Source organism: Oncorhynchus masou, chromosome 20 (genome assembly GCF_036934945.1).
Source record: "Oncorhynchus masou masou isolate Uvic2021 chromosome 20, UVic_Omas_1.1, whole genome shotgun sequence".
NCBI lineage: Eukaryota > Metazoa > Chordata > Actinopteri > Salmoniformes > Salmonidae > Oncorhynchus > Oncorhynchus masou.
In genome coordinates, this window is record NC_088231.1 from 20084148 (window position 1) to 20095302 (window position 11155).

Below are 11155 nucleotides of genomic sequence, written 5' to 3' on the forward strand. Positions count from 1 at the left end.
CCCCCTTAACCCCTCAGTCCTCCCCTCAGACCTGAAACCCAGTTCCCCCTTAACCCCTCAGTCCTCCCCTCAGACCTGAAACCCAGTTCCCCCTAACCCCTCAGTCCTCAGACCTGAAACCCAGTTCCCCCCTTAACCCCTCAGTCCTCCCCTCAGACCTGAAACCCAGGTCCTCCCCTCTAACCCCCCAGTTCCCCCTTAACCCCTCAGTCCTCCCATCAGACCTGAAACCCAGGCCCCCCCTTAACCCCTCAGTCCTCCCCTCAGACCTGAAACCCAGCCCCCCCTTAACCCCTCAGTCCTCCCATCAGACCTGAAACCCAGGTTCCCCCTTAACCCCTCAGTCCTCCCCTCAGACCTGAAACCCAGTTCCCCCTTAACCCCTCAGTCCTCCCATCAGACCTGAAACCCAGTTCCCCCTTAACCCCTCAGTCCTCCCTCAGACCTGAAACCCAGGCCCCCCCCTTAACTCTGAAACCCCCTCAGTCCTCCCCTCAGACCTGAAACCCAGGCCCCCTTAACCCCCCCCCCCTTAACCCCTCCCTACAGAGCAGCAGCACTAGCTGAGTAAACCACAGCTGCACAAAAGGACTCGGCATACATATGCAATCATCATCTGCACACCCCCGCACAGTACACAGGAAACCCACACTGACTTCCTGTTGCCGTTGCCATGGTGTTGCTAAACTATCACACTCTCGGTCTCGGTCCTATTTGTTGTCCTACTAATCCTGAATAAAAAGAGATTGTTAGATACAGAAATACATCCACAAAGACAAAGAACTACATTTGGTTTAGCTGTTAAAATACATCTGGCTTGGATGTACCGTCTCATCCACTCCAGAGCATCATGGTCATTGTAGTTTCTGGTTGTAGTTTCTGGCTGCCTTCAAGTCTGGCTGCAAACTGTGGATGAAAGTGGGTGAGAGAAGTCGAGGGAGGTTCATCTGCCACAGTAGAAAGTTGGACACTGTAGTGGTTTTACAACAGCAAGACTCAGATCAACATGACAGTGTCAACACATCCTCTATAGAGCATTATGGTTATTGTAGTTTCTGGTTGTAGTTTCTGGCTGTTTCAACATGACAGTGTCAACACAGCTGCTGGTGTTTCTAAACGTGTTTCTGTTTCAGTCACATCCTCTATAGAGCATTATGGTTATTGTAGTTTCTGGTTGTAGTTTCTGGCTGACATGACATTGTCAACACAGCTGCTGATGTTTCTAAACGTGTTTCTGTTTCAGTCACATCCTCTATAGAGCATTATGGTTATTGTAGTTTCTGGTTGTAGTTTCTGGCTGTTTCAACATGACATTGTCAACACAGCTGCTGGTGTTTCTAAAGGTCTTTCTTTATAAATGTGTAAATAAACGTTATTATAGCCCCATATCACTCACTGACAAACTGAAAACATAACGTGTGTACAATTAATTGGTTAGAGAAAGGTCTCAAATATCACTTTCATTTATATCCCTTGAAGCTTGAGAACCACGACAAGGAGGTTTCTGTTTCAGTCACGTCTTTCACCACGTTCCAATAGGTCAAACAAAAACAGCCCAGTGATTGGTTGAGAAATAGTCCCTCCCACAATGCAGGTGATGGTCACATGGTCCAGTTGGTGAGAGGCAACTGCAGCGACTTCATCAACATCTTCATGACCTTTGATCACATGGTTTTAGTCAAGGTCATACAGCCTCCATGTTGTCGGAAGTCGGACAATTTTTATAACCATAATGCAACACACTTTGTAAAGCGGAGACCAACGATGCTCACCAACTCGACAAAAGTGATCCACTGTTGCGCGCTCATGGTTTTCAAAGTCAGGATGAGGCCAAGATGTTTGATGGGTAAACATTTTGGGACTCCTGAAATAGTTAATACAAATCAGGTTTGATTAATAGAAGTTCATTGTTTGATCAATCCAACATTAATACTGACAGGATACAGATATAGAGACCAGCCTTATCCTCTGTCTCTAGATAGGCCTCTGTCTCAAGATAGGCCTCTGTCTCAAGATAGGTCTCTGTCTCAATATAGGCCTCTGTCTCAATATAGGCCTCTGTCTCAAGATAGGTCTCTGTCTCAAGATAGGTCTCTGTCTCAAGATAGGCCTCTGTCTCAAGATAGGCCTCTGTCTCAAGATAGGTCTCTGTCTCAATATAGGTCTCTGTCTCAATATAGGTCTCTGTCTCAAGATAGGTCTCTGTCTCAATATAGGCCTCTGTCTCAATATAGGTCTCTGTCTCAAGATAGGTCTCTGTCTCAATATAGGTCTCTGTCTCAATATAGGTCTCTGTCTCAATATAGGTCTCTGTCTCAAGATAGGTCTCTGTCTCAATATAGGTCTCTGTCTCAAGATAGGTCTCTGTCTCAAGATTGGCCTCTGTCTCAATATAGGCCTCTGTCTCAATATAGGCCTCTGTCTCAAGATTGGCCTCTGTCTCAATATAGGCCTCTGTCTCAAGATAGGTCTCTGTCTCAATATAGGCCTCTGTCTCAAGATAGGCCTCTGTCTCAAGATAGACCTCTGTCTCAATATAGGTCTCTGTCTCAAGGTAGGTCTCTGTCTCAAGTCATCTCTATCAAGGATCAAAGTGATATCAAAATTAGTGTTTGGTTCTTCATGTTGTGTTTAATGATGTTGCAGTATGTTGACTTTGACCATGTGCTGCTAGTTAGGTGTTGCTATTTACAACGACCACCTCAAAGGAGCTGAATATTTTCCAGTGACGTCATGTTGGTGTGAAACGTGTTTACTTCGATGCTAAACCCTCCCCTTCATGTCACACAAAAAGTGGATCAAGTCAAAACTTTCCATTCGATCGAACCAGATCGTTGCTCGTATGTCCTTTCATGGTAAAGTGTAAATCAAGTCAAATCATCACAGAAATACGCAGCAAAGACCCAGTTCCGACAATCAGTAATCTGACAGTCACTAACATCACACCATCAGACCACATGAATGAGATGGACAGGCTGTGTGTTTCTCTCATCACTCTCTTGTGTAAGTAGCCTTTAGAATGAGTTTCACATTAGATGCCTCATCCTCGTCTAGTTTTATACTTGTCTGTTAAGGGTTCACGATCGATCATCGTCTGATGTGGGGGTTTTAGGTTCCATTTCCTCTGTGGAAGTGGTTCAATCTTGAACCCAGAAGGTATCGACCTAGAACCAAAAATGTTTATTTGAAATGTTCTCGTATGGGGACAGTTAAAGAACCCTTTGAGGTTCTAGATAGCACCTTTTTTACTAAGAGTGTAGTGTGTTCGTGCTGTTACTTCGCATCCTATCTTTGTCTATGGAGGACGATGGCATGCTACAGCTCTCTGTTGTTGCTACAGCTCTCTGTTGTTGCTACAGCTCTCTGTTGTTGCCACAGCTCTCTGTTGTTGCTACAGCTCTCTGTTGTTGTTACAGCATCGTTACAGCTCTGTTGTTGCCACAGCTCTCTTTTGTTGCTACAGCTCTCTGTTGTTGCCACAGCTCTCTTTTGTTGCTACATCTCTCTGTTGTTGCTACAGCTCTCTGTTGTTGCCATCGCTCTCTGTTGTTGCCACAGCTCTCTTTTGTTGCTACAGCTCTCTGTTGTTGCCACAGCTCTCTGTTGTTGCTACAGCTCTCTGTTGTTGCCACAGCTCTCTTTTGTTGCTACAGCTCTCTGTTGTTGCTACAGCTCTCTGTTGTTGCCACAGCTCTCTTTTGTTGCTACAGCTCTCTGTTGTTGCTACAGCTCTCTGTTGTTGCTACAGCTCTCTGTTGTTGCCATCGCTCTCTGTTGTTGCCACAGCTCTCTTTTGTTGCTACAGCTCTCTGTTGTTGCCATAGCTCTCTGTTGTTGCCATAGCTCTGTTGTTGCCATAGCTCTCTGTTGTTGCCATAGCTCTGTAACCATAGCTCTCTGTTGTTGCCATAGCTCTCTATTGTTGCCATAGCTCTCTGTTGTTGCCATAGCTCTCTGTTGTTGCCATAGCTCTCTGTTATTGCCATTGCACCCTTTTGTCCTCTGCTCCCTGTAGGTGCTGTTTCCTCCAGTCAGTTCATCCTAACACTGTTCCTCTGCTACCTGTAGGTGCTGTTTCCTCCAGTCAGTTCATCCTAACACTGTTCCTCTGCTCCCTGTAGGTGCTGTTTCCTCCAGTCAGTTCATCCTAACACTGTTCCTCTGCTCCCTGTAGGTGCTGTTTCCTCCAGTCAGTTCATCCTAACACTGTTCCTCTGCTACCTGTAGGTGCTGTTTCCTCCAGTCAGTTCATTCTAACACTGTTCCTCTGCTCCCTGTAGGTGCTGTTTCCTCCAGTCAGTTCATCCTAACACTGTTCCTCTGCTCCCTGTAGGTGCTGTTTCCTCCAGTCAGTTCATCCTAACACTGTTCCTCTGCTCCCTGTAGGTGCTGTTTCCTCCAGTCAGTTCATCTGTTTCCTCCAACATCCTAACACTGTTCCTCTGCTCCCTGTAGGTGCTGTTTCCTCCAGTCAGTTCATCCTAACACTGTTCCTCTGCTCTCTGTAGGTGCTGTTTCCTCCAGTCAGTTCATCCTAACACTGTTCCTCTGCTCCCTGTAGGTGCTGTTTCCTCCAGTCAGTTCATCGTAACACTGTTCCTCTGCTCCCTGTAGGTGCTGTTTCCTCCAGTCAGTTCATCCTAACACTGTTCCTCTGCTACCTGTAGGTGCTGTTTCCTCCAGTCAGTTCATCCTAACACTGTTCCTCTGCTCCCTGTAGGTGCTGTTTCCTCCAGTCAGTTCATCCTAACACTGTTCCTCTGCTCCCTGTAGGTGCTGTTTCCTCCAGTCAGTTCATCCTAACACTGTTCCTCTGCTCCCTGTAGGTGCTGTTTCCTCCAGTCAGTTCATCCTAACACTGTTCCTCTGCTCCCTGTAGGTGCTGTTTCCTCCAGTCAGTTCATCCTAACACTGTTCCTCTGCTCCCTGTAGGTGCTGTTTCCTCCAGTCAGTTCATCCTAACACTGTTCCTCTGCTCCCTGTAGGTGCTGTTTCCTCCAGTCTGTTCATCCTAACACTGTTCCTCTGCTCCCTGTAGGTGCTGTTTCCTCCAGTCAGTTCATCCTAACACTGTTCCTCTGCTCCCTGTAGGTGTTCCTCTGCTCCCTGTAGGTGCTGTTTCCTCCAGTCAGTTCATCCTAACACTGTTCCTCTGCTCCCTGTAGGTGCTGTTTCCTCCAGTCAGTTCATCCTAACACTGTTCCTCTGCTCCCTGTAGGTGCTGTGTCCTCCAGTCAGGATGGGATCTCTGCAGCAGAGGTGGAGCTGAGAGTCCGACCAGGAGACAATGTTGTTCTTCATTGTGACATCAAAGACCATCTGGTAACAGATTGGCACAGAAACAGCTCCGTTGGGAATTGGAGTCATTTTAGAATTTCCAAATCCAATCCTGTCCGTCGATTCTATTTCCTGTTGCGTTCTCAACAGTTCTATGATCTACTGATAACTAACGTCTCTGAATCCGACCTGGGACTCTACTACTGTGGGAGCTGGCAGAGACCTGTGGTGAACAAGGAAGGGTTTCTCAGTGGCACAGAAAAAGAGGTCTACAACCATGGAAATGTCATCACCAGACTTTCATTTGGTCAGAAAATACTGTTTCTTGTTTCTTCCTTTAGGTTGCCGTACAAAATATATTTACATATGTTGCCAGGGAATCAGAATCTCAATGAGAGACAAGTTTCTTATTTTATGCTTGTGTTTATGTCCAGAAACCCGTCCAACTGAGTCCTCCTCCTCATCCCCTGATGTAGACTGTGGTCTGTGTTGGATGTTGCTGTTCAGTCTGTGTCCTGTGTCTGCTCTCCTCTCCTCTCTCCTCTCCTCCACCTGTTTCTACTCCTTCTGCAGAACAACAGGTAAACTAACTTCATTATTAATAGCGGTATGTGCTCTTTCACTCTTTTTATAGCATGATCTCACTCACTCATTCAGTTTGTTGATGTGATGGATTTTAATTCAACCTTGAATATCCCAGTCAGCTGTTCTGCTCTGAGAACGAGTCCTGTAATACCATTGAACTGATTACAGACATGGCAATGTCCTGCGAAAGGCTCAGTGAAGAGGAAGAGGAAGAGGAAGAGGAAATGTGTCTTTTGTTTCAGTGAATCTCTTATGTAGAAACTTTAAAACAAACAAAAAATAGTTTCCCCCCCCCCCCCAATTCGTTGAATTGTATTAAAACAACAAGCTCACCGTCCCCTTAATCAGAGGGGGTTTAGCAACGTCGCGTACGTTTCAGTAATGGCCATTAGCCAAAAGTAGAATGATGAAGAAAGGGATTTCTAATGGTTTTCCTGAGATGCTTTGATATATTTTGGAGGTTTTTGCCGTCACAATTCACATACCTGCTTTTTCCACTTGTTGGAGTAGACTATCCATCCCCCTATTAAAAGCCCCTCGTCCGATAACCAAAGACACGCTCACTCCTCCAAACTATGCCGTCTTACAAATAGCCTAATGCCATTTATACGTTGGACTTTTTTGGGTGGAGAATCTGCATCATGAATGTTACGCATAAAGACATTTAGACCTACGTGTGTAAACACAGTGTAATGTTCCTGTCAAGACTCCATTATATCAGTAGGCCTAGCCCTCTATATCAGTGTGATAACACAGTGTAATGTCGAGACTCCATTATATCAGTAGGCCTAGCCCTCTATATCAGTGTGATAACACAGTGTAATGTCCAGACTCCATTATATCAGTAGGCCTAGCCCTCTATATCAGTGTGATAACACAGTGTAATGTCCAGACTCCATTATATCAGTAGGCCTAGCCCTCTATATCAGTGTGATAACACAGTGTAATGTCCAGACTCCATTATATCAGTAGGCCTAGCCCTCTATATCAGTGTGATAACACAGTGTAATGTCCAGACTGCATTATATCAGTAGGCCTAGCCCTCTATATCAGTGTGATAACACAGTGTAATGTCCAGACTCCATTATATCAGTAGGCCTAGCCCTCTATATCAGTGTGATAACACAGTGTAATGTCCAGACTGCATTATATCAGTAGGCCTAGCCCTCTATATCAGTGTGTTAACACAGTGTAATGTCCAGACTCCATTATATCAGTAGGCCTAGCCCTCTATATCAGTGTGTTAACACAGTGTAATGTCCATTATATCAGTAGGCCTAGCCCTGTCCACACTGCATTATATCAGTAGGCCTAGCCCTCTATATCAGTGTGTTAACACAGTGTAATGTCCAGACTGCATTATATCAGTAGGCCTAGCCCTCTATATCAGTGTGATAACACAGTGTAATGTCCAGACTCCATTATATCAGTAGGCCTAGCCCTCTATATCAGTGTGATAACACAGTGTAATGTCCAGACTCCATTATATCAGTAGGCCTAGCCCTCTATATCAGTGTGTTAACACAGTGTAATGTCCAGACTCCATTATATCAGTAGGCCTAGCCCTCTATATCAGTGTGTTAACACAGTGTAATGTCCAGACTCCATTATATCAGTAGGCCTAGCCCTCTATATCAGTGTGATAACACAGTGTAATGTCCAGACTCCATTATATCAGTAGGCCTAGCCCTCTATATCAGTGTGTTAACACAGTGTAATGTCCAGACTGCATTATATCAGTAGGCCTAGCCCTCTATATCAGTGTGTTAACACAGTGTAATGTCCCAGTCCAGACTGCATTATATCAGTAGGCCTAGCCCTCTATATCAGTGTGATAACACAGTGTAATGTCCAGACTCCATTATATCAGTAGGCCTAGCCCTCTATATCAGTGTGATAACACAGTGTAATGTCCAGACTCCATTATATCAGTAGGCCTAGCCCTCTATATCAGTGTGATAACACAGTGTAATGTCCAGACTCCATTATATCAGTAGGCCTAGCCCTCTATATCAGTGTGTTAACACAGTGTAATGTCCAGACTCCATTATATCAGTAGGCCTTGCCCTCTATATCAGTGTGATAACACAGTGTAATGTCCAGACTGCATTATATCAGTAGGCCTAGCCCTCTATATCAGTGTGTTAACACAGTGTAATGTCCAGACTCCATTATATCAGTAGGCCTAGCCCTCTATATCAGTGTGTTAACACAGTGTAATGTCCAGACTCCATTATATCAGTAGGCCTAGCCCTCTATATCAGTGTGATAACACAGTGTAATGTCCAGACTCCATTATATCAGTAGGCCTAGCCCTCTATATCAGTGTGATAACACAGTGTAATGTCCAGACTCCATTATATCAGTAGGCCTAGCCCTCTATATCAGTGTGATAACACAGTGTAATGTCCAGACTCCATTATATCAGTAGGCCTAGCCCTCTATATCAGTGTGTTAACACAGTGTAATGTCCAGACTCCATTATATCAGTAGGCCTAGCCCTCTATATCAGTGTGTTAACACAGTGTAATGTCCAGACTGCATTATATCAGTAGGCCTAGCCCTCTATATCAGTGTGTTAACACAGTGTAATGTCCCTGTCCAGACTGCATTATATCAGTAGGCCTAGCCCTCTATATCAGTGTGTTAACACAGTGTAATGTCCAGACTCCATTATATCAGTAGGCCTAGCCCTCTATATCAGTGTGATAACACAGTGTAATGTCCAGACTGCATTATATCAGTAGGCCTAGCCCTCTATATCAGTGTGATAACACAGTGTAATGTCCAGACTGCATTATATCAGTAGGCCTAGCCCTCTATATCAGTGTGATAACACAGTGTAATGTCCAGACTCCATTATATCAGTAGGCCTAGCCCTCTATATCAGTGTGTTAACACAGTGTAATGTCCAGACTGCATTATATCAGTAGGCCTAGCCCTCTATATCAGTGTGTTAACACAGTGTAATGTCCAGACTCCATTATATCAGTAGGCCTAGCCCTCTATATCAGTGTGTTAACACAGTGTAATGTCCAGACTCCATTATATCAGTAGGCCTAGCCCTCTATATCAGTGTGATAACACAGTGTAATGTCCAGACTCCATTATATCAGTAGGCCTAGCCCTCTATATCAGTGTGATAACACAGTGTAATGTCCAGACTCCATTATATCAGTAGGCCTAGCCCTCTATATCAGTGTGATAACACAGTGTAATGTCCAGACTCCATTATATCAGTAGGCCTAGCCCTCTATATCAGTGTGATAACACAGTGTAATGTCAGACTGCATTATATCAGTAGGCCTAGCCCTCTATATCAGTGTGATAACACAGTGTAATGTCCAGACTCCATTATATCAGTAGGCCTAGCCCTCTATATCAGTGTGATAACACAGTGTAATGTCCAGACTCCATTATATCAGTAGGCCTAGCCCTCTATATCAGTGTGATAACACAGTGTAATGTCCAGACTCCATTATATCAGTAGGCCTAGCCCTCTATATCAGTGTGATAACACAGTGTAATGTCCAGACTCCATTATATCAGTAGGTCTAGCCCTCTATATCTGTGTGATAACACAGTGTAATGTCCAGACTCCATTATATCAGTAGGCCTAGCCCTCTATATCAGTGTGTAAACACAGTGTAATGTCCAGACTCCATTATATCAGTAGGCCTAGCCCTCTATATCAGTGTGATAACACAGTGTAATGTCCCTGTCCAGACTGCATTATATCAGTAGGCCTAGCCCTCTATATCAGTGTGTTAACACAGTGTAATGTCCAGACTCCATTATATCAGTAGGCCTAGCCCTCTATATCAGTGTGTAAACACAGTGTAATGTCCAGACTCCATTATATCAGTAGGCCGAGCCCTCTATATCAGTGTGAATGCTGTAGTCGATGTTTAACCACCTTATTTTCATATTGAAAGTGAGGCGTTCAGAACCATGTTGAACACATTTGGGCTCCCGAGTGGCGCAGCAGTGCAGGAGGCGTCACTACCGTCCCTGTCGTTCGAATCCAGGCCGTATCCCATCTGGCTGTGATTGTGAGTCCCATAAAGACGGCGCACTATTGGCCCAGCGTCTTACAGGGTGTAGGCCGTCATTGTAAATAAGAATATGTTCTTAACTGACTTGCCCAGTTGAATAAAGGTTAAATAAAATAATATAAAAATATGGAACAGGCTATTTAATGAACTTCGCTGTAAAGGAGTAAGAGTTGATGCCAACTGAATACATAAAAGGTTGTAAATACACAATTTGAAGAAACCACATTATTCAGCCATGGAGCACTTTTTGATTGGTCAGTGAGGGGCCTGGACACACCCACAACATGTTTATTCATCAAAATCCTTTTGCGCCACCGCCAGTTATTGCGGTGTGAAAATAGCAAAAAATATTTCTGGTAAACGCCCGAAACTATAACTCTACCATCAGTACTAAGATTTAATCATTGCGGTTTTTTTTTTAAGTTTTAAATAAAGCCAGAAAAGTTAGTGTGTGTCCTTCAGTAGTTATCTGGAATAATGCCAAACTCTACTCCACAGCTCCAACTGAGACTCAGGTTCCTCTGAACAGGACGACCACCAGGGGAAGTGACAGCAGAGAGCAGACTACAGTCAGAGTGGGTGTTGTAGTTCTATAACAAGCGGCCATCTTGTTTTGTAGTCCATGTTTGTTTGTTTTGCAATCCAGTGGTATAGCGCCCCCCACAGTGGATGTGTCATAATACCCATAAAACCTAGTGGTCAAACAGGGAAATGATTCCAATCGTTTCACCACCAATCATTTTTCCTATAGGGGAATTTAACAAACACGTAAAATAAGGGCTGTGTTTCGTGTCGGCTCACCCTGGCGTGACATTTTGATAACCGTGTAAATCTCTCTCGGACAAGATGACTTTTACCAGTATATTAATCTCTATGTTTACTCTCAGATTCGAAAAGGATAATTATCGTCAAAGTAGACATCATGCAAGACTACAACTCCCAGCATGTTTAGACTACAACTCCCAGCATGTAGACTACAACTCCCATCATGTAGACTACAACTCCCATCATGTAGACTACAACTCCCAGCATGTAGACTACAACTCCCAGCATGTAGACTACAACTCCCAGCGTGTAGACTACAACTCCCAGCATGTAGACTACAACTCCCAGCATGTAGACTACAACTCCCAGCATTTATCACCCCAGTGTTAATCTGCAAAATTGTAATTATTTGCCTACCTCCTCATGCCTTTTGCACACAATGTATATAGACTCCCCAGAGTGGGTTTTTTCTA

The 11155-nt window shown here is 44.3% G+C and overlaps 1 long non-coding RNA gene across 1 annotated transcript in view; it reads left to right on the forward strand.

The window, feature by feature from the left end:
* The window catches only part of LOC135506548 (uncharacterized), a 10823-nt gene extending 5038 nt beyond the window's left edge, over positions 1 to 5785 (forward strand). Inside the window, exons 2-3 of the long non-coding RNA XR_010450542.1 lie at positions 5219 to 5584; positions 5712 to 5785. This is a non-coding gene — a long non-coding RNA (uncharacterized LOC135506548). The remainder of the gene's footprint in view (positions 1 to 5218; positions 5585 to 5711) is intronic.
* Positions 5786 to 11155: the final 5370 nt, after the last annotated feature.